The sequence below is a fragment of the Capsicum annuum genome, chromosome 3, assembly GCF_002878395.1.
Source record: "Capsicum annuum cultivar UCD-10X-F1 chromosome 3, UCD10Xv1.1, whole genome shotgun sequence".
NCBI lineage: Eukaryota > Viridiplantae > Streptophyta > Magnoliopsida > Solanales > Solanaceae > Capsicum > Capsicum annuum.
In genome coordinates, this window is record NC_061113.1 from 48,789,197 (window position 1) to 48,816,369 (window position 27,173).

Genomic DNA, 27,173 nt, shown 5'->3' on the forward strand with positions numbered 1-27,173 from the left:
GTACTGAGTGGTCTCCAAGATGACCTATACAATGTGTACAACGACACGAAAACCTCAAAAGAATTGTGGAATCCTTTCAAACAAAAATATAAAACTGAGGTTGCTGGAACTAAAAAGTTCATTATTGCAAAATTTCTAGAATTCAAGATGATAGACAGTAAGATTGTCATCACTCAAGTGCAAGAACTTCCAGTGATCATCCATGATCTCCTAGCAGAAGGTATAAACATAGTGAATAACTTGCTTGAACATATTAAAGTTGTTCTTAATAATCACATAACCTTTGTTGTAGGTTTGACTGTGAATGGGGCTTTCCAAGTAACGGCTATAATAGAGAGTTCTCACCTTTGTGGAAGTAATTCAAAACCTACTTGAAGTATAAAGAAAGGAGATGTTAGTTGAAGACCTCAGCATGAGGTTACATTTTGAAGAAGATAACAAAGTAGCCAATAAAGGTCAAAAGGGAATTTCGCAATTAGTGGAGCAAATATTGTGTAGGATGACCCAAAAAACTCAATGAAATGAAAAAAACATCTAGAAAACAAAGAAATCCTCCAAAGGAAAAGTTAAAAGGAAATTTATTTAATTATGGCAAGGCTGGGCATAAGTTTGTAGATTGTTGGGCCCCGAAAAAATGAAAGAAGAAGGATCATTCTAACATGGCTGAATCCAAAAATAAAGTGGATGATCTATGCGCCATGCTTACATAATACAACTTGGTGGGTAATCATTGAGATTGGTGAATTGATTCCAATGCCACCCACTATGTATGTACCAACAAGGAGTTGTTTTCTTCATATGCTACGGCTCAAGATATGGAGAAGATTTATACAACAAAGGTTGAAGAAAGATGAAAGATTTGCTTGAAGATGACATCAGACAAGGTGTTGAGAAAGAACTTGATGTCTATATTATTTATAACTAAAAATGGATTCAAATGTGTATTTGTTTAATATAATGTTGTAATTAGCAAAAGAGAAGTGTATGTTGGAAAAGGTTACCTCACCAAGGGCCTTTTAAAGATCAATTTAATGACTATTGAGATAAATAAAAGTTCTATTTCTTCATACTTGCTTGAGTCAAATGAATTGTGACATGAATGTTTAGGACATGTCAATTATAAAACCTTGCAAAAATTAATTAACATAGATGTTTTGCCTAATTTTGAGTGCAATAAATCAAAGTATCAAACTTGTGTGGAATCAAAGTATAATAAGCATCCGTATACGTCTGATAAAAGAAATTCCAATCCCTTATACGTAGTCCATACAAATATTTATGATATGAAGTCAACACCATCTCGTGGTGGTAAAAATATTTTATAACTTTTATTGATGATTACACAAGATACTGTTATGCTTATTTGCTAAATGGTAAGGATGAAGCAATAGATGTGTTTAGATAATATAAAATAGAAGTTCAAAATTAGTTGGATAAAAAGATCAAAATAATAAAAAGTGGTAGGGGTAGAGAATATGAATCTCCTTTTGTGGAGATATGTGTAGAAAATGGAATTGTCCATCAAACTACAACCCTGTATTCATCTCAATCAAATAGAATTGAGAAAAGAAAAAACTGAATATTAAAGGAAATGATGAAAGTTTACTCAAAACTTTAGGTTTATGACAAAAGTTGTGGGGGAAACTATCCTTACAACTAACTGAATACTCAATAGAGTGCCCATAGTAAGACACATTCAATTCCATTTGAAAAATTAAAAGGAAGGAAACCCAACATGAAATATTTCAAAGTGTGGGGGTGTCTAACGGAAGTCCAAGTTCCTATTCTTAAAAGGGTAAAATTAGTACCTAAGACCATGGATTGTGTGTTCATTGGATATGATAAAAGCAGTAAATCATATTAGTTTTTGGTTTATAGATCCAAACATATTAATATCAATAAAAATACGGTAATTCAATTAGATAATACTGAGTTCTTTGAACATATTTATCCATATAAAACTATATTGAGCAGTCTAGTGGAGGGTGTAAACGACCTTGAAATGAACCAAATTAAAATGTTCTTAATGATGAGAATCTAAGGCGTAGTACAAATCAAAGAACTTCAACTTTATTTGAATTAGATTTCGTAACATTTCTTCTTGAAAATAAGCCTCAAACATTTAAAGAAATGATGTTTTCTTAGGAGGCTTCCTTTTTGAAAGAGACAGTCAATAGTGATATTGATTCAATCTAGAGTAACCATACTTGGGAGTTTGTTTATCTTCCTCCAGGAAATAAACATTTAGGTTCTAAATGGTCATCAAAAGGAAAATGAAAGCCGATGGTACTATTGACAAATACAAGGCAACACTTATAGTGAAATATTTTAAACAAAAAGAAAGCCTTGATTATTTTGATACGTACTCACCGTAACAAGGATAACATCCATTTGGATGTTAGTTGTCTTAGCAGCAGTATATGGTCTTGAAATATATCAAATGGGTGTGAAAACAACATTCCTAAATGGTGGATTGGAGGAAGAAATTTATGTGAAATAACGTGAGGGCTTTGCGGTTCCTGGTAAAGAAAAAAAAGTGTGCAAACTTGTCAAGTCACTTTATGGACTAAACAAGCACCCCAATAGTGACATGGAAAGTTTTACCAAACCATATTGGAAAATGACTTCAAGATAAATGAATATGATAAGTGTTTTTACATTAAATACACTCCAAATCACAAAGTCATTGTTTGTTTGTATATGGATGATATGTTGATCATCAGTAGAGACATTTCTTATGTAAATTCTACGGAACAAATGCTTTAGAGTAAGTTTGATATGAAAAGAATTCATAAAACTCCATAAGGTTTGGTGTTGTCACAATCTCATTACATTGAAAAGGTACTTGATTTGTTCAAGTATTTGGATTTTGATATTGCCAAGACTCTATTAGATGTGAGATTTGCACTTCAAAAGAATGAAGGTAAAAGTGACTCATAGTTGGACTACACAAGAGTATTGGGAAGTTTGATGTATATCATGAATTATATGCAACCAGATATAGAATATGCTATTAGTAAATTGAGTCGGTACATGAGTAATCCCTATCAAACTCATCAGATGGAAATAAAAAGAGTTTTGAGGTATCTAAAACATACTCATGACTATGTTTTGCATTATACCAAATATCCTATGATAATTAAAGAATATAGTGATGCAAATTGGATCATCAAATTGAATAAAGTGTAATCCATAAGTGCATATATATATATTTACTTTAGGTAGAGGGGCAGTCTCTTAGAAATCATTCAAAAAGACATATATTGCCTACTCTATAATGGAATCTGAGTTTATCGCATTGGATAAAACTGGTGAAGAAGCTGAATGGCTTTGCAATTTATTGAAAGATATTTCTTATTAGACCAAAACTTTGGCATCAATATGCATACACTATTATAGTCAAGAGGAAATATGTAGGAAGGGAGCATAATGTACAATAATAAATCTCATTATATAAGACAGAGACATAATACATAGAACACCCTAGATTACTTACTCAAACTATGACTTACCTAATGAGTTATAAGGTCTCCTTAGGGTTGCAGGGCTTAAGTCATAGGGTGACCAGTGAGGGTTTACCTTTTTTATCATTGTGACTATGACTGGGATTTCATGAGTCATATGATGCTTTTTCTAACCAAACCAGTGTAGGTGCCCAAGTCATTTTTATAGTTATGACTAGGACCCTATGAGTCGTACGGTTTGTGTACGAGTCAAATGGTATGACTCATAGGGTTAATAGTGAAGGGACCCTATGTGTCTTATCATAGTATGAGTTTTGGTGACGACATAACTAGACGTCACATGTTGTGATGTGACTCGTAGTCACTAGTGATAATTTATCCTATATTTTAATTAAGGGTACTTTGGTCATTTTTATCTTTCTCTAATTGTGACCCACGTCTTAAAAAAACTTTAGGGTATTATTAATATCCAAAAAATATCAGAATATGCTTCTCTTCTCTCAAATTCCTTAAAGCAAGAACAAGGTTAGGGTTTCTCAAGGTTGAACATCTAGGGCTCAGGGGTTGATTTTTCTCCAGGATTCCTACTACTTTTAGGCATGTACCTCTACCCTTAAAATTATTTTACTTAAAGCATGTGTTTAAATGGTTATTCATATGGACTTGAATATGGATTTTGATTTGGGTGAAGATTTTTGAAGGATAGTTGCTTAATTTGAATTCCTATGGTTTTGATGCAAGTATTCATGTTTAATATATGTATTTTGAAACCTGTTGGGGTGAACGGGTATGGTGAATGGGATGGGGGTCGAGGTATTCCACCCAATTTGATTATTTTGGTTTGGAAATTGGTTTTAGATATTGTATTCCCTCCTCCCACTTGCATAATTGGATTTAAAATATGCTTAATCATATGATTTGGCTTACTTCCCTTAACTATTGCATTATATAAATGGTTAAATGGATAAAAATGGTTTTGAAGGCCTTATTGGCCATTTTCTGATTTTAAACTTTATTTAATAAAGAAAGGGGGTCGTGGAATTTCGCCAATTTAATTTAATGAACAAAGAGGATCGTGGAATTCCCTAAGTTGATGGAATTAGCATGCCATTATTAAAATTTTGCAAGTGTAATCGTATGACGATACCTGTGGTTGATGCCTTAATAGATAACTCCTTAGTTAAATGGATGGCGTGCATAAAAGTTGTCTTTATTGGTCTTAAATGGGGTTATGTAGCTTGCCGTGAAAGATGGAGGTATCGGAGGAACCAATACTGGAAACAAAGTTTGCAAGCGTGGGGGTCTTTATGACCGTGTGCATAGTTCACACTTATATATATTTTGGTGGGGTTGAGGCATTCCCTGGATCATCCTTGGATATTAATGGTTCATGCGGCTAACACACATTGAGGCCCTTTCAGTATGGGAAGCTGTACCCATATAGCACATGGGTGCCTATAGGATGGTTAGCACTACATAGTCTAAGTTAATGGTTTTAAATCTCATGCTAAAACTTTTTATCTATCCCAACATCCTATATATATATATATATATGTATGCATGTATGTGAACATGTACATTGAGTTTGGACTTGATTTGAATTGGCATTATTTTATCCTTATCCTAAATTACATACTAGCGGTCACCTTGCTAACCGTCTTCGGACACTGTATCCCTATCGATATAGAGAACAGAGACACTTCTGCTTTCCCTGTGCAGTGACAGGTGATTTTTGGATAGCTCATGAGTTTGATTTGAAGTGGTGAGATTCCATTCACCGAAAGACCTTAATTTCATGGTCTTGTTTTATTTATGTGTTAGATTGTTCCTTTTTGGACTCATTTTGGCTATGGTCTGCCCAACTTAGATTGTTCTTGGTTATTAGAGACTTTGTGGATTACTATGGATTGGGATGGATGTTGAAGTTCTTAAATTCCTTTCTGAGCTAGTTGCTTAACTATCTTGTTATATGTTCGAAACTCGGCTTTATCTTGTTATATATTTGGAATTCATCTATTACTAGTTGTATTGTGTTTTGTTTGACTAGGAAAAGGGGGTGGTCTCCAGTCCTCGGTGGACTTGAGATACCTATCATGTCTAGGCCCTAGTTTAGGTTATAACAATACCATTAGAGAACTACTGTCTAGTGGAATTATCACAGTTGACCATATGAATTCAAAGGATAATGTATCAGATCTATTTACAAATGACCTAACTAGAGAGGGAGTTTAGAGACAATCGAAGGAAATGAGTTTATAACCTAGGACAAGTCAGCCTAACAGTAACTCTATCTACCAGACTGGTGATCCCAAGAGCTAGGTTTAAGGAGATCAAACAATGTTGTAACTGACAGTTCAACATTCTCAATATAACCAACCTACTTTAATGATAAAGACAATGTTCAGTAAACAAGGATAAGGCTTATGGTTTGAAGATTTTTAATGGTTTCTATGTTTGGAAAATTTGACAAAATATTTTATCTATAGGATTAAACATTTAGGAATAACCTATATGAGGGTGACGTAAAAGTTGCTTCAAAGAGAATGTTAGTAAAGACTATTCTCTAAGCTTTCATGAAATCAAGATGTGTTCATGGATGAAATGAATAAAACTATGAGAACCATAAACACTAAAGGCTGGCTTTGTGACTTATGTTGTGTAGGTGTACATTAAAGTTTGATGGTGCAAAGATATCACATCTACCGATTGACCGTGTGTATCTGATGCATATTTACAACAAAAAGTTCAAAAGTAAACCTACTTATCCAGATGCAATTTGTCTTTGCTAGTTGATAACAAACTAGTCTATAATTTTTTTGATGATATAGCCATCCTCTATTCATTTGGTGGATTATTATTTTTAAGAGGTGTGAATGAAAAATTAATAAGTGGTTTTTCCAAAAAGACACCAAGAGAAAGGATATAATTTGAATAGACACCTTTTCGGTTTGGATGTTATGATCTTCTGAATAGGCTCTGACTTATCCGAAGAGTTGCACCTTTTCTGAAGAGTTGCACCTTTATGAAGGGGTACACCTTTCTGAACCATTGATTCTGATCCTAAAGCAACACATTAATGGCTATGAATACCTGAATTTTTTCTCAGGTAAAGACATTTGAGGTGCCACTATTTTCAGAAAGTGAATTATTTTATCCAGGGAGGAAAGATTCAATTAACCTTGGGTACTTGAGGGGAATAAATTTTGTAAGGACACACCGTGAAGTTAGTATACTTAATTCTAAACTTTTCTGCTTCATATTTATTTCTTAAAGTTGATAAACACTTTATTTTGATAGTTCATTAGACTATTCATTTGAACTTGTGTTCGAAGTTGTTGGAACTTCATTGTAGTTCTTGAACTTAGTGTTGAAGTTCATATTGAAATATACAGATTTTGTACCCAGATATAATGTCACGACCGAAAATAGGTCTGGTCGTGATGGGTATCTCAAGTCCCATGTGGACTAGAGAACAACCGCTACACCTAACCAAACCAAACAAAACATATCGTAAGGTTGGATGAATTCTGAATATATAACAAGATAGTGTGCAATAACCTTCAAAAAATTTAATACATGTCTATAAACGACGACCAGTGACTGTCCAGCCAACCAACACCACCACCCAATAACTACAATAATCTCAACTAAGCCTTCTAACCAAAGAACCAAGACCGAATATCCATAAAATATTGGGACATGTCCCCTACTATATCAGAAAATAGTCTAAATAATCTAAGACATAAAAGAACAAAACATAAAATATAGACTTCCCATGTGTATAAGCTCACCATTCAATGTCAAATTGTGAGATGATCTTGAATCATATTCATTGAGGAGGAGCAGTAAAGTATATCCAATTTCTGCATTGCGTGGAGATACAATGTCTGAAGATGGTTTGTGGTTGGAGCACTAATATGTAACTTAGGGATAAGGATAACATAATGTCATAATAAATAATTTCAATCTAATGTACAAAATCAAATGCATATACATATATATAACACATGCTGGGATAGAGACCAAGGCTTAACATGCATTATTAAAATTTAGCTTGGATTGTGTAGCTCAACCATCATATAATAGTACCCACGGCCTAAATATAACCCAACTCCCACCCCCTAGTTTTTCCTAGTATGTGTATCCACACGAACTGGAAAAAGATTATATATATATGCATGCAGACTCAAACCCTCCAATCATATACTAAGGTGACCTAAACACCCGATCATGAAATATGATATGGGGGAGTTGAACCATACAATCATAATAACATCAATAAGGTTGAATTGAACCACCCAGTCACAAGAAAGGGGACTAGAACACTTAAGCCATAATGACCCCCTCACCGGCTAGCACGGTTCCCAGTGTTGGTTACTCGAACCTTCATTTTTATGACTCAGTTACACAACCCTCTTTTTTAAGAACAATTAAAAAATTTATCACATATTTTCATTCATTGAACCATACTTCACATTAAGGAATACATTGTAGGTATTATCATACCAACTACACTTGCAAGGTAACTGATATGCTACAGAAATATAACACTTACAATTCTTAAAACAAAGGAAATATGCATGTACTGAGGCTATTTTGTTGGGTTTGTGGTGTTTTTGGAGTATTTTTTATAGGAAATCATGTTTTATGCTAATTTCATAAAAAAGGTGATTTTGAATACTAATGGGAGAGATTATGGACAAGTATGGACGTTCGTAACACTTTTTGACTTGTTCATGATCAAACCATAGAATTAAAGATGACTTAAAAAGATGACTCTCAACACTTGCTAAGTCAATATGTGGACCACAAGTAGTACTTATGGATCGTATGTTGCCAAAAAAAGTGCCATAAGTCTAAAATCTCGAGAGCTAACCTACAGGATTTTTCAGTCCGAGCACATATGGTCACTACTTGCGCCCACTGTGCAGGGCACAAGTAGTGATCGTAAGTATATACCAACCTCAACATTTTAGGATCATTCCAAAATAGTTTCCTAGAGTTTCATGTATCCTAATAACACTTCTATGATGTTCTTAAGTCCTGTTATGTATGGGTAATTATGTTTTCCTATTTTAGTTAGGATTTAATTTCTAGGGTTAGTTATCTCTAGCTACTTCTCTCTCTCTCCCTTCCTCTTATTTGCCATCTCATCACTGTTGTTACCAGTGGGATTATGGTTTTCACCAGCCTGACTACAATAAAGGTAGAAGTGTACAGTATCAGCAAAATCAGGTAGTACGACGGCAATCGGCCTCAAAGGACAGATTTTGGTAACAACTAGAAGAATCTTCGGTGATAGCCGACGACAGTTTTTCACCGATGCTATTTTTAGAAACCACCTTCGAAACTAAATTTTTTGGTATCAACAGCAAACAGGAGTACCCTGGTGACATCTAAACTTTGATATTTAGTTACTTTTTACTAGTTACTATTTAATATTTCAATTTTTTGTATTGTATTGTTCTGTTCTTTGTGATTATTTATGTGACTGGCTGCTTTCGCTTATTGGTGGATATTTGTTGTGTTGTTCTAGCTGCTAGGCTGGATAGTGTATTTTATGTGTGCCTGTTGTTTCCCTGCTCCTTTCCTATTGTTGCTTTATTTTGTTATCTGTTGGTTCGGGTCTTTGCTTTGATTTACAAATGGTGGCTGTAGGGGTTGATAGTGGAATAGGGTCATGTTCAAGGGGGTTGGGATTGGGGGCGATTTTAGGTAGGGTTAAAGAGGGGAGAAAAGGGGTGGTGTAGGGTCTAGGTTTGGTGTTAGGGCTGGTGCAATGAGGGACAGTAGAGGTAGGCGAGAGGTGAGAAAAGATAGGTTAAGGGTAGGGTCTTAGAACATAGGGACCCTTCAGGGTAAGTCCGTAGAGCTGGTGTAGATTCTTAAGAGGATGAGGATTAATATTGCATATGTTTAGGAGTCTAAATGGGTAGGGTCCAAGGCTAGAGATGTAGATGGGTATAAGATGTTGTACTCAGGGAGTGACAAAAGTCAAAATGGAGTATGGATCTTTGTGGATAAAGAGTTTAGAGGGCCGGTAGTGGAGGTTAAGAGGGTATGGGATAGGCTGATGATGATTAAGTTGGTTATTGGAGGGTTTATAATGCATGTGTGTAGTGTTTTCACACCACAGATAGGCATGGAAGAGGAGGTAAAAGCAAGGTTTTAGAAGGATTTGGATGAGTTGGTGAGAAGCGTTCCTAGTTCGGAGAAGATTTTCATAACAGAGGACTTCAATGGGCATATTGGGGTTTTGTTGGGAGGTTATGATGATATGCATGGAGGTTTTAGTTTTGGTGATAAAAATGATTAGAGAGATTCTTTGTTGGATTTTGTGAGTGCATTTGTCCTAGTGGTGGTAAATTTGAGCATTTTGAAGAAGGCAGATCACCTGATTACCTTTCGAAATGTGATGGCCAAGACTCAGATTGACTTTCTGCTACTTAGGTTGGGGGATAGGGTTTTATGTATGGATTGTAAACTTATTTTGAGGGAGTATCTTTTGACCCAGCATAGGATTCTGATGATGGACTTGATTATCAAGAAGAACAAGAAGAAAAAAGACTAGGGAGGGTCGACCTAGAATTAAGTGGGGTGGTTTGACGCCAGGTAGTGCATCAGAGAGGCTATTTGTAGGATGCAGAGGGGAAGGTCGATGGGGCCTGACGAGATTCCGATGGATATTTGGAAGTTTATCGGTGGGGCTAGTTTTAGGTGGTTGATTTATTTGTTTAATGACATTTTCAAGACAACGAGAATGCCTGAGGCTTGGAGGTAGAGTATGATAATTCCATTATATAAAAACAAGGGTGACATTAAGAGTTGGAACAACTATAGGGGTATCAAGCTGTTTAGTCATACAATAAAGATTTGGGGGAAGGTGGTTGAGTGGAGATTAATGAGGATCATGTCAACTACAAAGAATTAGTTTGGTTTTATGCTTGGTCGCTCGATGACAAAGACAATCCACCTGGTGAGAAGATTGGTGGAGTAGTATAGGGAAAGAAAGAGAGATTTTCACATGGTGTTCATTGTCCTGGAGAAGGTGTATGACAAAGTCCCTAAGGAGGTTATTTAGGGATTATTAGAGGTAAGAGGGGTCCCAATGACGTACATCAGAGATATTAAGGACATGTACGATGGAGGGAAGACTTGGGTCAGAATAACGAGAGGGGACTCAAAGTATTTTTTTTAGTGAAATAGGGTTGCATCAGGGTTCGACTCTTGGTCTATTCCTATTTATGCTAGTGATGGATGTTTTGATGCGGAGTATTCAAGGAGAGGTGCCTTGGTGTATGTTATTTATGGATGATGTCGTGCTGATTGATGAAGCGCGAGAGGGTGTGAATGATAAATTGAAGGTTTGGAGGCAAACCCTTGAATCTAAGGGGTTCAGGTTGAGTAGGTCCAAGATGAAGTATATGGAATACAAGTTTAGTGAATTGAGGTAGAAGGACGATGTGGTGGTGAGGTTGGATTCCCAAGATGTATGTAAGAGGGATAGTTTAAGTATCTTGGGTCTATGATTCAGGGGAACGGCGATATTGATAAGGATGTCTCTAACCGTATTAGAGCAGGTTGGGTGAATTGGAGGCTCACCTCGAGAGGGTTATGTGATAAGAAGGTTCCTCTTAATCTTAAAGGCAAATTCTAAAGAGTGGCAGTCCGTAAAGTAAAGGTGGTGGAAATGAGAATGTTGCGTTGGATGTGTAGACTTACTAGAGGGGATAGAGTTAGGAATGATAGTATCTGGGAGAAGGTGGGAGTGGCTTTGGTGGAGGACAAGATATGGAAAGAAAGGCTGAGATGGTTTGGGCATGTGATGAGGAGGGGCACGGATGTCCCAATTCATAGGTGTGAGAGGCTAGCATTGGATGGCTTCAAGAGGAGAAGAGGTAGGCTGAAGAAATATTAGAGGGAAGTGATTAGATACAATTTTAGCTTATTGAGGACATTACCCTAGATAGGAAGGTGTGGAGGTCGTGGATAAGGGCAGAATGCTAGGATGAGGGTGTGGGTTTTAGTGAGTAGTTAGAAGAGCTCATGTATAGCGGGTTAGCAATCCTAGGACTGTGTCCATAGGTAGGAGCCCCTAGTCAGGAGGGTTTGGGGGTGGTGGCTGCCTTTGGTCTGCGAGTGTATGTTACTACTAGGTAGTTTTCCCATTCCAGATGTCCTTTTCTTATCTCGTATTTCAGATTGTGCTTATTTATCTTATTTCATATTTCTCTGATTTCTATTGTATTATGTCTTATTCCTTATTTATGTTATGCCATACATCCTGCTCTATGTCTAATTACGCTCTTCTTTACTATTCTTTGTCTTGAGTTGGATGTCTATCGGAAATAACATCTCTACTTCTTTAGAGGTAGCGGTATGGATTGCGTACATTTTACCCTCCCCAGACCCCACTTTGTGGGAGTACACTGGGTTTGTTGTTGGTGGTTTTGTATAATCTATACATACCATTTAGGCTTGGTTTATTCATTATTATTCAGAAAAAGACTTACACATATTGATTGATTGAGAAAGAGGCCCCTTTGGGGTCAAGTTCTCAAACATATTATTATTATTGGTTTGTTATTCAATTTAAGACTTTGGGATTTATTATTTAATTATTGTGAGATTGATTTTGTAATTTTTTTTTAGGATTTGAACTTTAGGTTTTCTTCTAATCTATAAACACCCTTAAGACTTTGTTTGGTTTATTCATTGACATATTGACTAACTCATTCACATATTCAGGGATAGGCCCTTAGGGGATATCCTATACTATCTTTGTTCTTGGTTTGTTATTCAATTTTAGACTTTGGGATGTCTCATTTCATTATTGTGAGACCAATTTTGTAATTTTATCTATAAATTTCATGATTGATCTCATAACTACCAGTGATTGATTCCCTTAGCTAGGGTTGTGGGAACCTTGGCGGATTTACGAAGTAGAGGAAGTGCCAAGTCATTCTAGAAATAAATTCTTGTATGTATTGGGTTTTCTTCATTATTATTGATTTCTTAGCAGCGAACAATATTAAGATCCCTCCTAAATTATTACTACTTACTCCAAAAGTTGGAAAACAAGATCGCAGTAGTAATTTGAAGATTAACCGTCGATCCATGCTAATAGGTATTATCTAAGTAAGATCATTAACTTTCATCTAATAACTAAAGACCCAAAAGGTAATAGTTAACTAGTATCAAGATAAAGGCTAGTAAGGTAACATCCTGAGACTCAAAAGGTAAAGGTAAAGGGTGAAATCCACCTGCTCATCCAAAAGGCTATTGATAGTACATAACTTATCATATTCTACATGCAAGGTATTGGAATAGTCTAAAATTTCACGATAAGTCTACTGAGTTTAGAAGCCAGGGGAAACACAAGCCTTGTGTTCACCTTATATTATTTACAACCAAGAGCAAACAATTCTTTTTCCTTTTTATATTTCAACAAATCCCCTTTTTACTTTCTCATACTGCCTGGTGATTTCAATTATTTTGAGAAAGATTTCCTTCTAATTCCCTGTGGGATCAACCCCAACCAAGTTGAGGTGTATTTTGGGCATTATAAATTGGAGGTATGTTTTGGGCATTATTAAATTTTGGCATCGTTGCTGGGGAATAAGTTCTCGGAATTCTTAATTGAAGTAGGAGTTATTGGATTTTATTTTCTTTTCTTTTATTTATTTTGTTGTCAACTTTTCTTTAGATGACAACCTGGCCAAAGCAAGTATGAAATAATGATGAATCCTTATTTATTAATCCTTTTTCTTTGGATATTGTGCATTATTATAGGAGTATGGAAAATATAGTGTGTGAGCACAAGGATAGCCTATTGGAATTTATGATACACCTTTTACATAACAATCATGAGCGTATTCAAAAGGTTGTTAGGTTTGGCTTAGATATCTATCACTTACAAGTAGAATTAGATGCAAAAGTTGCTGCATGTAACACCCAACAACCTAGTTATGGGTGGTGTGAGATTGAAAGAATTCTTAAAAGCCAACTTGAGGAGCTAAAATTGGAGGAGTCAAAAATTTCTCGCACTCTTGTAGATAGTGTAATGCTTAAAGAGAGCATACTAGAGTTATGTGGGGATGAAAGAAGACTGCAAATCTTAAGTTGGGGTGTACTGGACTTCGTTCTAAGCATTTTTCCACATTGTGTTTATATAGTCAGATCTTGGTCGAGTCATCCGAATTTGAAGAAGAGTGCAAGGAGGAGGGAACATATGTCTATATTCTTGAATTTTCTGAGCCAGAATCAAAGAGCTACATTCCTCACATAAGGGCCAAGAAGTACAATATGCCACATCTATTTCTTGGGTCCTTTATATCTTTACCTCTGCCTTTGGAGCATAACAGAAAATAAAAAAAATTAAGGGTAAAATTCCTAAGTTCAAAGTGGAAAAAGATAGTTGGAGGCAAACTCTTGGGATACCTTGCTGAAGTAAGAGTAATCAATATACCTATAGACTTGTTGGGGAAGTACGAGTACCCAACCAAACACCGAGATTGTGCGACGTGAAATCAACCGCTACTTAGGAGACAACCTAAAACACCCTGGGCTTCTGGCCCTTAGAAAATTTCATGGATTCAGGGTTTCTAGATAGGATATGACTATGGGAAATGACTCATACACTAGGATACGAGTGGTATGGGTTTGTCGTATGCTGACCTGTATTGGTTGGTGGGTTGGATTTAGTTTCTGGAATAGATACAACTTGGGTGATACAAGTTGAATCGATGGATATGAGTTGTTTGGTCACTTTACTTAATCTTAGACTTATTAACTTAAGTTGAATCTAAGAATGAGTGGCTCACCAAAAGCCATAAGCCAGGGTACAAGTCGTACTATGGACTCGTATGATGGTCAGTGTTCAGTCCTCTTTAATTCTATTCTGCTAGGGGTACAGATCATGGGTACTATTTATATACTTGGATATGGCATGGTTTGGGGTTAGTTAAAGCTTGGAAAGTGTTTGGATCAAGGAATATAGACTTGGGTAGGAGTGGTGGGTACCACTCATCTTGGAGGGTATGACTGGTATGGATAATTGTATCCCTCTGGCAGGATTTTGGTACAGTTTAAGTGAGGGTAATCTAGATATTTCCCCACATAACCTAATAAGGCCCCACAACTTTTAACTTACTTAGGAGGTTATTTGCTCTATTATTATATTCGTTAACACTTTGAATACACTCTACAATTCTCTCAAAAGTTCTTAGGCAAAGAAAGCTAGGGTTCCTTCTTAAGGATTAATTTGGTGCTTGTGTTAGTGATTTATCTCCATCATCTTCTTGGTTTAAGGCATGTTCTCTTCGCTCATTGTTAGTTCCAACTAAAGGCATGGTTTTATACAATGTTTTTATGGTTTGATTATTGTATGGCTTTGGATTTTCAAATATAATTTGGGGGTTTTGGTTACAAATGCTTGGTTATTATTTTCCCATGTTTTAATTATGTTTTTATATGCTTTATTGGTGGTTTGGGATAATTGGTTTCATGAGAATGGTTATTTGGTAATTGGCTTTGGTTTTGGAAATACTATGCTCCTAATGTGTTTGATAAAATGCCTATGAGAATATTTTCTCTACATTATTGGATTTTAATGGAACTTATGCATGGTTTAAACTTTGTGATGGAACCCTAAATGGTTAAATAGTTTGGAATGGTCAAAATAGAATGGTTTTGGGTTTAACAATCATTCTTGTGGGGTACAATGGAATCCCCTAAGTAATCATAATAATGGAACACTAGTATGGTACATGAAACTCCCCCAAGTTAATTGGATAATGTGATCTATGGGTAAATTTGAATCTCCTGATCTCCAAAAAGTTTGGCTATGGATAATTCTTAAAATTTTTAATCTGCATGACGATACCACTATGTATGGCCTCGATTAATAATAATGGTTTAGTTTGTTGGAAATGGTTTTAATTAGGCAATAAAGGCGAGGTATGATAGCTAACCATGAAGGTGGGAATACAATGGATAAACACTAGAAACTCATATTTGCCGACATAAGGGGTAGGTCATGGAGACCTTATATGATACTACGAGGTACACGGGAATCCTCTAAATACACTGTACCTATGTATCATGCAGGGTGAGGGTACTTAGGAATCCCTTACTCTTATGGTATCTTTAGCTCATGTAGCTATATGCATTGGGGCCCATTCAGGGGGTTACACTTGACCCATATAGATCGTAGGTGGTTAAGGAAAGTTAAGCTACACATACCCAGGTTAATGGTTTTAAATGCAAGCTAAACCTAGTTCCCTTTCCTGGCATGGTTATATATATATATATGGTTTGTATGCATATGGATGGTTTACTTGGTTTTACTGGATGACATTATTTTATCCTAAATCTTAGCTCATGCTAGCATTCATCCGCTAACCCATCTTCGGGTGGTTGTATGCCTATGTGATACAGGAAACGATCATTCTACTTCTCCTGCTTAGCGATCGGACTTTGAGATCAGCTATTGGATTGAAGCGGTGAGTTTCCATCTTTTTGGACGGCTCTATTTCATGTTATGGACATTTTCATAAACTTTGGTTTATATATGGAGATTTGTTTTGGCTTTGGTTGGGGACATGCCCCAACCGATTATTAGGCTTATTTTTTTTAAAGGCTTTTGTGAAATTACTATGGGTTTGAATAGGTGGGATCGGTATTGGTGTTAGCCTTAGTATTAGTATTAGTATTGGAACGAACAACGATTGAATATATTATTGGTTGTTCCATCCTCTTTTATTTTTGGATTATATAAAATTTTATGGAACTCATATGGTTATGGTTTGGATTATGGCTTGGTTGGTATTAGTAATCGATTGGGTATCAAACAGTTGGACTCATTTCGATGGTCACAGATATAGACCTATCCCAGAGTCTTAGTTTATAATATAGTGCTATCTTGTTATATATTAAGAATTCCACTAACTCAGGATATGCATAGGCTATTTGGGTTGGGTAATAGGGGCGGTCCTCAATCTTAGTTGGACTTGGGATACCCATTACGAAAAGGCCCTTGTTCGAATGTGTCAAGTTGGTATTAGAGCTTTAGGTTCATGGTCAATTTGGAGTCCACAAAGTCGTGTCTAGTATAATCTCTTTTAAGGGTGTGTAGTGCGCCACACTCATAAGAGAGATGCTACAAGGAATTTAGGAATGTTCCACTTTCTTGGTATTATAATTTCAAGATTAGAGTCTAAGTCCTGGAATTTCCTCTAATCCTTATTTATTCAATTTTTAGATTATGCCTTGATGATCTGGAACACAAGAAAATTCTGCTGTCCCATCCGATGAGGATGTTGATGGGGTACGCCCTACACCTGGAGTTTGTACTCGATCCCAAGGTCCTATCCCTGATTGTTCTAGAATTTCCTCAATTGCTACTGGTCCTCCTCAAGGTGGCGTGACTAATACATAATTTCATCAATTAATTCATACTATGCCAGTTGGTTGCTGCTCAGGCTAAGCAGGATGCATTTGGTGTTTTATCTGTTGAGGCCATAAAGGTTGGCCAATTTATAAAATAAATCCTTGTACTTTTACTAGTGTAAAGGTGAAGGAGGATCCACAGGGTTTCTTAGATGAAATGAAAGAGATATTAAGGGTAATGTAGGCCACACATGTGGAAAGGGTAAACTTCGCAGCTTATCAGTTCAAAAATATTGCGTACTAATGGTATGATTAGTGGGATAGGGATTGAGGTAATATTGATGAGTTGTCTTTATGGGAGGCCTTTTCTAATTCTTTTCCAGATCGATTCTTTTCTTAGGAGCTAAGGGAAGTAAATATGGAGGAGTTTGTGAATTTTAAGCAGGGAAGAATGTCTGTCAAGGAATATGCCTTGAAGTTTCATTAGTTTTCAAGGTATGCTCCAGATTTGGTGGTGAATATAAGAGCTAAGATGAGAAAGTTCACTTCTGGGTTATCTCTGGATTTGATCCTTGAAAGAAGGACTGCCTTACTGATCAAGGATATGGATATTTTGAGGTTAGTTATCCACATACAATTGGTGAAGGATGAAAAGACAAAACAAGAAGAGTTTAGAGAAAGGTAGGTGGCGGTGCTCAGCAGTAGGGTGGTCGGGATAACAGTAAGTGGTTGAAGAAAAAGTGAGGGAGTTTTGGTCTCTTTTCTACTGCTAGTGCTCCTTACCCGAAGTAGTCGGGTGACAAGCGTCCACAAGGTGGTGATAATTTTCAGGCACAAGGTGCCCAATCTCAGACGAGCGGGGCAGAGTCAGCTTCTTCATGTTCTTCTTTCCAATTTTGTGGTCGTCTTCATTGGGTATTTTTTGATGAAGGATGGGGCATATGTTTTAAATATTGCTAGCCATACCATATGCTTAGGAATTATATAGTTAGTAATGGTGCTTCGGGAGAAATCAAAGCTCCAGTTGATTCATCTTCTACTCCTGCACCTAATGGAGTGGCTTCTACGTATGTTCCTACTTCTGGTACTAGCATAGGCCAGAATAGGTTATATGCTCTTACATCTCGGTAGGAATATGAGGCATCCCCTAATGTCATGACTTGTATGTTACAACTCTTTTCTCATGACAAGTATTTTCTATTTGATATAGGGTTCATTCTTTCTTATATGACCCCATATATGGATGTATCTTTTGGTTTTGATCCTGAGGTTGTTTCAAATCTATTTTCTATTTCTACCCTGGGAGGTGACTTTGTTATTTCTAAGAGAGTCTATAAGGGGTGTACAATATCTGTTGGTGGTAGGCAGGCATTGGTGGATCTTTTTAAATAGAACATGGTGGATTTTGTTGTTATTTAAGAATAGATTTGTTAAACTCTTGTGACAGATCTTTAGATTATCGGACCCATAAAGTTATCTTTAGGTTCCTTAGTGAACTGGTTATTAAGTGGGAGGGTGGTTCCCTAGTTCTTAGGGGAAGGTTTATATCTTATGTTAGAGCTCAGATATTAAACTCCAAAGGGTGTCTTTATCCCTTGGTCCATGTTAATGTTTCTAATTCGGAAGGTCCTTCTTTTTATTTAGTTGTAGTGGTAAGTGAGTTTCTTAAAGTCTTTCTAGATGATCTTCCTGGTGTTCCTTTTGATAGAGAGATTAAGTTTGGTATTGATTTGGTTCAGAACACGCATCCAATATATATTCCTTTATATAGAATAGCTCTGGCTAAGTTGAGGAAAATCAAGGAGCAACTTAAGGACCTTCTGGATAAGGTGTTTATTCATCTTAGTGCATCCCTATGGGGTGCACCAGTGTTTTTTGTCTACAAGAAGGATAGTTCCCTTCATATATGCATTGACTATCGATAGTTGAATAAGCTAAAAGTCAAGAACAAGTACCTCTTCCAAGGATAGATTATTGGTTTGATGAGTTGCAAAGTACCAAGTTCTTTTCTAAGATAGATCTTCAGTATGGGTATCATCAGCTTAAGATTAGGGAGGTGAATATCCCTAAGATGGCTTTTCATAATCAGTATGGGCACATTCAAAGCTTTTCATGTTTGGCTGGCTATTATAGGAAATTTGTGAAAAGATTTTCAATGATAGTTGCTCAATTGACCAAATTGACTCAGAAGAAGGTCAAGTCTTCTTGATTGAATGTGTGCGAAGGGAATTTTGAGAAGCCTAAGGATAAGCTAACTTCAGCTCTGGTTCTGACCTTGCTTGAAGGTAATGAGGGGTTTGCAGTTTATTGTGATGCGTCCCATGTGGGACTTGTCTATTTTTTGATGCAGTATGGGAAGGTAATTTCCTATTCTTCCAGCTAGTTGAAGGTGGTTGAGAGAAATTATCCTACTCATGATTTTGAGCTTTTAGTGGTGGTTTTTGCTTAGAAAATTTGGCGACATTATTTTGATGGATTTCGCGTAGACATCTTTTATAATCATAGGAGTCTACGACATGTGTTCACTCAGAAGGAGCTAAATCTCAGGCGAATGAGATGGTTGGAGCTTCTCAAGGACTATGATATGAGTCTTTATTATCACCTAGGTAAAGCTGACATGGTTGCTGATGCTCTTAGCAGGTTGTTCATGGGGAGTTTGGCTCATGTGGAGAAATGAAAGCGACAATTGGTGAAGGATATTCACCGATTGGATAATCTTAGAGTTCATCTCCTAGACTCCGAAGATGGTGGTGTGATCGTACAAGAAGTGGTTCGATCGTCTCTTGGTGTAGAAATAAAGGAGAAGCAAATGTTGGATCCTATCTTAATAAAAATCAACAGTAATATTGGTATGCAAAAGGTGATGGTACTTTGTAGTACCAAGGGAGGTTGTGTATTCTTGATGTCGACGATTTACGATAAAGAGTTTTGGCTGAGGAGCATGAATCGTGCTATGTTGTTCATCCCAGTTTGACTAAAATATATCATGATCTGAAGAAGGTGTATTGGTGGAATGGTAGTAAGAGGGATGTGTCTAACTTTGTAGCCAAGTGTATCATATGTCAACAAGTCAAAGTTGAACACATGAGACCTATTGGATTATATCAAGAAATAGATATACCCGAATGGAAATGGGAGGCAATCAATATATATTTCGTTACCGGTCTTCCTCAATCTGAGAACCAATTTGATTTGATTTGGGTCATCGTGGATATAATGACAAAGTTTTCTATCTTCTTACCAGTGATGACTAACTTTTTGGTAGAGAACGATGTGATGTTGTATCTTTAGGAGATTGTAAAGCTGCGTGGGGTATCTATTTTGATTATCTCTAATTATGGTAGGTAGTTTTCATTTTCGGCGGTCTTTTTAGAAAAGGTTGGGGACTAAGGTTAGTCTGAGTACTGTTTCCCATCCACAGAAGAGTAGGCAAGTAGAAACGACTATTCAGATGGTGGAGGATATGCTTTGGGCATATGTGATTGATTATGATGGCAATTGGGTTGAGCATCTACCTTTGGTAGAGTTTTCTTACAACAATAGCTATCATTCTAGAGTGGTAGTACCCCCTTTCAGGCATTGTATGGTAGGAGGTATAGATATCCTATTGGGTGGTTTGAGCTTAGTGAGGCGGATATATTTGATCTGGACTTGGTTTATCAGGCGATGGAAAAGGTAAAGGTGGTTCAGGATAGGCTTAAGGCTGCCCAAAGTCACCAAAGTCCTATGCGGATGTAAGGCATAGAGACTTGGAGTTTGAGGTTGTGTATAAGGTGTTCCTAAAGGTATCTTCCATGAAAAGAGAAATGCGGTTTGGTAAGAGGGGGAAGCTCAGTCTCTGATTTGTTGGTCCTTCTGTGATTTTATGAAGGGATGGTAATGTGGCTTATGAATTAGAGTTGCCTTCTAGCTTGAGCTCCGTTCATCTGGTATTCCATGTATGTTGAGAAAGTTTATTGGTGATCCTTTTTCGGCTGTTTCTTTGAAGGGACTGGGTATATCGAATTCTCTATCTTCTGAAGAGGTCCCGATTAAGATATTGGATAGGCAGGTTCATCTGTTACGGATCAAGGATGTGGCCTTAGTTAAGATTCTATGGCAGAACCACAAGGTAGAAAAGGCTACATGAGAAACAGAGGAGGACATGAAGTCAAAGTATCCACATCTATTTTCTGCTCCTAGGATTCATGCGGAAGGTATGTGTTCTTCAATATACTTTTACTTTCAAACTTTATTAAAGAAAAGATTAATATTTTTGTATCTTTATTTTCTAACTTGGTTAAAGGTTGGATTGATATTTGATAATGCAAATGAATTGTGCTTGTGGTTACCCTACCTTGTCCGTTATTCAGGTATGAATGACCCTAGTAGGGGAGACTATAACACCCTGGGTTTGTGTCCCTTAGAAAATTTTTAGGATTTATGATCTCTAAACAGGATACGACTAGGGAAAATGACCCTTACACTGGGATACGAGTGGTATGGGTTGGTCGTATGCTGAATAGTATTGGTTGGTGGGTTGGATTTAGTTTTTGAAATGGATATGACTTGGGTGGTACGAGTCACATTTGCAGATATGGGTTGTGTTGGCGATTTCTCTCCATCATCTTTTTGGTTTAAGACATGTTCGCTTCCCTTATTGTTAGTTCCAACTAAAGGCATGGTTTTATACAGTATTTTGATGGTTTGATTATTGTATGGCTTTGGGTTTTCAAATATAATTTGGGGGTTTTGGTTATAAATGCTTGGTTATGGTTTTCCCATGTTTTAGTTATGCTTTTATAAGCTTTAATGGTGGTTTTGGGATAATGGGTTGCATGGGAATGGTTATTTTGTAATTGGCTTTTGTTTTGGAAATACTATGCCCCAATGTGTTTGATATAATTCCTATGAGAAATTTTTTCACTACATTGTTAAATTTTAATGGAATTTATGCTTGGTTTAAACTTGGTAATGGAACCATAAAAGGTTAAATGGTTTGGAATGGTCAAAATTGAATGGTTTTGGGTTTAACAACTTGTGGAGTACAATGGAATCCCCAAAGTAATCATAATAATGGAACACTTATGAGGTATATGGGACTCCTCTATGTTAATTGGATGATGTGATCTATGGGTACATAGTAATCCCCTGATCTAATAAAGGTTTGTCTAGTGACAATACTTATAAGTTTTAGTTGGTATGATGATACCACTATTTATAGCCTCAGTGGATAATAATGGTTTGGTTGGTTGGAAATGGTTTTATTAGGCAATAAAGGTAAACCGTAAAGGTGGGAGTCCAATGGAAGAACACTAGAAACTCATATTTGCCAACATGAGGGGTAGGCCATGGCGACCTTATATGTTACTAGGAGGTAAACGGGAATCCTCTAAGTACATTGTACATATGTATCATGAAGGGTGAGGGTACTTGGGAATCCTTTACTCTTATGGTATCTCTGGTTCATGCGGCTACATACATTGGGGCCCGTTCAGGGTGTTACACTGGACCCATATAGGTCTTAGGTGGTTAAGGATAGTTAAGTTACACATACCCAGGTTAATGGTTTGAAATGCATGCTAAACCCGATTTTCTTTCCCAGAATACTTATATATATATATATATATATATATATGGTTTGTATGCATATGGATTGTTTACTTGGTTTTATTGGATGACATTACTTTATCCTTATCCTGAGTTCATGCTAGCGTTGAATCGCTAACTCATTTTTGGGCGGCTGTATCCCCACGCGATGTAGGAATCAGCCATTCTACTCTTTCTGCTTAGCGATCGATCTTTAGGATTAACTATTAGATTGAAGTGTTGAGCTTCCATCTTTTTGGAAGGCTTCATTTCATATTATGGACATTTTTATGTACTTTAGTTTATCTATGGGTGTTGGTTTTGGCTATGGTTGGGGGCATGTCCCAACTGGATATTGATTTTCTTTTAGTTAGAAGCTTTTGTAGAACTACTATGGGTTTGAATGAGTGGGATTAGTATTAGTTTTAGCTTTAATATTGGTATTGGTGTTGGGGATGACACTGGTTGACTATATTATTAGTTGTTCCATCCTCTTTTATTTTGAGATTATATATAATTATTATGGAACTCATATGGTTATGGTCTAGATTATGGATTGGTTCATATTGGTAGTCGATTGAGTATTGTACGGTTGGACTCATTTGGGTGATGACGAATATAGACTTATCCCAAAGTCTTGGATTATGCAATAATGCTATCTTGATATATGTTTGGAATTAAGGCAACTCAGGATATGCGTAGGCTAGTTGGGTTGGGTAACGGGGGCGATCCCCAGTATTGGTTGGTCTTAGGCTTCCCATTACAACAAGGTGGTTCGGGTCATGTCACAACCTAAATATTTTGTTGTTTGTATTTGTATTCGGGATTAACGTCAGATGTCCACACCTATGGTGCCGCAGGTATGTTCCTAACTATATTGTTTTGTAGAGGTTTGGTGCATTGGGGAGAATGCATGATTTTAATTTGGGGGTGGGGTTGCTTATGGGTCTTGATGTCCTCTTGGGGTTCTTGTTGCAGTGCCTCTTTTCCCTGTAGTCTTGTTCCTAGTAGAGATGACATGTTTAGGTATATTGTGTTTTGTTTCATAATGTTTTGTGGTTAACTAAGATAAAAAAATATATCTAGGGCAGTTGACATATTTTTGTTGAATTTTGAGATAAATAATAATACCTCTCCAGTTGTCTATGTTTGAACTATACGATATGTATATATGTGACTATTGTGAATCTTGTTATGGTATTTGGATTATAGACATAACAATCATTACTATGAAGAAGGGTAAAATAAGAGAAAAAGTTAGTAGGGTTGGGTGTGGTAGTAAAAGAAGGAAAAAAAATAAAGGAATAAAAGAAAAGCCACACCCAACCTGAATGTGCTTTAAATTAAAAAGGGACAAATAAGGGCGAAAGTAAAGTCAAAAATGGTTAACAATTGAGACCCAATTATAAGTAGTTCCAATGAGGCTTAGTCACTTTAATTGTCCATATGTATCATACCATCCCCAAGCCTCATTACGAGCCAACAAAAGTCCAATAGTGATCCTAACTTGACTGTCTGAAAGCTAAGGTAAAGAAAATAAGGGCAAGCCTATGGTATTTGACACACATTGATTGGAACTTATTTTATGATTGTGAGGGTCTCTTGAGAGTAGGAATTCTTTTGGTTTGACGGCACATGGGTTGTATTACTAGCTGGTTACTTATTTTGGTAGTGTAAATTGAGTATATGCATGGTTGTTTGTTGCTAATGTAATGACATAGCTTAATACCTTTGTGTCACATTGTCGTGCTTCATTAATACACATAATTGGGTTTTAAATTATTAAGCTTTGAGAGGGTAATGATCTTGGGTTTAAATTTGATGATTGACTACCATAGGTATCTTAGGTTTCTCTTGATTAAGTGATTTTCTATTGAAATATATCCCTTACGAAGCTTAAACTTGGAGAATATGCACATACTTAAGGCTATTTTGTTAGATTTGATGTGTTTCTGGAGTCTTTTGTAGGAAATTAGGTTTTGGATACTAAGTTTGAGAAAAAGATGAAAAATGATGTTTTTGGCCACTTACATGATGCTTATTGGGTATTCATGACACTTTCCAGATTATACGTGACCAAAGAATGTGATTGAAGTTAAAGAATTGAAGCTTTCTTGCAAGTGACAGAGTTGAAGATCCCGAGAGTTGGTAGTGCTTCAGTAATTTGGTAATAACTTTTCATCCTGATATCAGATTAAGGTGAAATTGGTATTGTTAGGAAGATAATTCAATTATCTATCTGATGGTTGAGACTTTTTCTTTTGCTAAGTCAACATGCGGACTGAAATATAGATCACAATAGTAATTTGAAGATTAATGGTCAATCTATGCTAATAGTTATTATCTAAGAAAGATAATTAACTATAATCTAATAACTAGATATAGAAAAGGTAATAGTTAATTAGGATCAAGATAAGGGCTAGTAAGGAGACATCCTCAAACTTAAAAGGTAAAGAGTGAAATCCATTTGCTCATCCAAAAGACTATTGATGGTACATAACTTATTAGATTCTGCATGCAAGGCTTTGGAATTGTTCGACAGTGCACAGTAAGTCTACTGAGTAGAGAAGCTAGGGGAAACACAAGCCTAGTATTTGTCTTAGATAATTTACAACCAATAGCAACAAATTATTATTCCTTTTTCTATTTAATAAATCCCCCTTTTACTTTCCCACACTGCATGGTAATTTCAACAAGTTCAAGAAGTATTTTTGTCCGATTTCCTATGGAATACACCCCAACCTGTTTGGGTTACTAATATTTGACAGCGTCTGGTTTCCCCTTCTAAGAAGGAGTAGTTTGGGCGTTATTAAATTTTGGTGCCTTTGTCGGGGAATACAGTTTTGGAATTCTTTATTGAAGCTTTTGGAGTTATTGGGGGTTTTAGTTTCTTTTGATTTGTTTGTCTTTTTGCCTACTCTTATAGAGATGACAACCTGGCCAAAGGAAGTATGGAGTGATAATGATGACGACTACTTATTTATTGATACTTATCCTTTTGATATGGTGCATAACTGTAGGAGTGTACTAAACATATTGTTGGAACATAATGAGAGCATGATTGACATGTTGGCACTCCTGGCAAAAGGAAATCAATATCGTATGCAAAGGGTTGATAGGTTTGTCTTGGATATCTACCACTTACCATTGGATCTAGATGCAAAGGTTGTTGCATGTAACGCCCAACAAATTAGTTATGGGTGGTGTGAGGATAAAAACATTTTGAGAATACCACTTGAGGAGCTAAAATTAGAGTCAAAAATTATTCATACTCTTGTGGATAATGTCATACTTAAGGAGAGCATACTAGAGTTATGTAGGGATGTAAAGAAGACGGCACATCAAGAGTTGGGGCATATTAGACCTCATTCAAAGCATTTTTCCACATTATATTTTGATAGTCAGATTTTGGTCGATCCATCCAAGAATGAAGAAGAGTGCAAAGAGGAGGAAACATATGTCTATATTCTTGAATTTTCTTAGCTAGAATCAAAGAACTACATTCCTTACATAAGGGCTAAGAAGTACAACATGCCACATCTATTTCTTGGGTCCTTTATTTCTATATCTCCACCACATGAGCATAATGGGAGATTAGGAAAACAATAAAGGGTTTAGTTCATAAGTTCAAAGTAGAAAGAGAACACTGAAGGACAACTTTTGGGCTACCTTAATAAAGTATGAGTAATCAAGGTACCCATAGGCTTATTGGGAAAGTCTGAGTACCCAACCAAGTCCCGTCATGCTGCGATGTGAAAATAGGCGCTGCTTGGGAGGCAACACAAGGTGTTTTGTTTGTTGTATTTGTATTTGTATTCATGATTGACCTCAGATCTCCACAACTATGGTGCCACAGGTATGTTTCGAACTCTCTTATTTTGTAGAGGTTTGATACATTAGGGACAATGCATTATTTTAAGTTGGGGACGGGATGCTTGTGGGTCTTGATGCCCTCTTGGGGTTTTTGTTGCCGTGCCTCTTTTCCCCAGAGTCCTGTTCCTAGTGGATCTGGCATATTTAGTTGTATTGTGTTTTGTTTCGTGATGTTTTTTTATTTAAATAGGATAAAAATAAGTATCTAGGGCAGTTAACATGTTTTTATTCATGATACCCCTTCAATAGCTTATTTTTGAACTGTGTGATATGTATGTATATGTGACTATTGTGAATCTTGTTATGGCTTTAGAATTAGGGACATGATAATCATAGCTATCTTGTGCATGAACCGAATAGGTAGTTGCTTGTGACATGACTATGTGCCAATGTATGTGTGAGATAATACTTAGTTCCCTGTGTGTTTTAAATCTAGAGCTTGTCCGGTTAGTCTCGCCCTAGTCATAGGATAGTTGGTTAGGAAAGGATTATATGTTGTGTTTTATTTGAGTTTACTTTTAGCCTAAATAATCTTCCATATAGAAATTCGCATCCCTTTATCCCTGTTTTAAGACTTACATCCTATTTCTTTGTTTTTACCATTTACTTTCCCATTTGTATTACAATGAACCTGTTTTGGCCCTGGTCCTCTATGGACATTGTGCACCTTAACTAAGCAAGTCGTCTAAGTTGAGGGTGGCTATCATAGGGGTGTGTAATTTAAAATGGGTATGAAGAAGGGTAAAATAAGAGAGAAAGTTAGTAGGGCTGGGTGTGGTGGCAAAAGAAAAAAATTGTGAAAAAGAATGAATAAGAGAAACCACACCCAACCTGAATGTGCTTTAAACTAAAAAAGGGAGAAATAAGGTTGGAAAATAA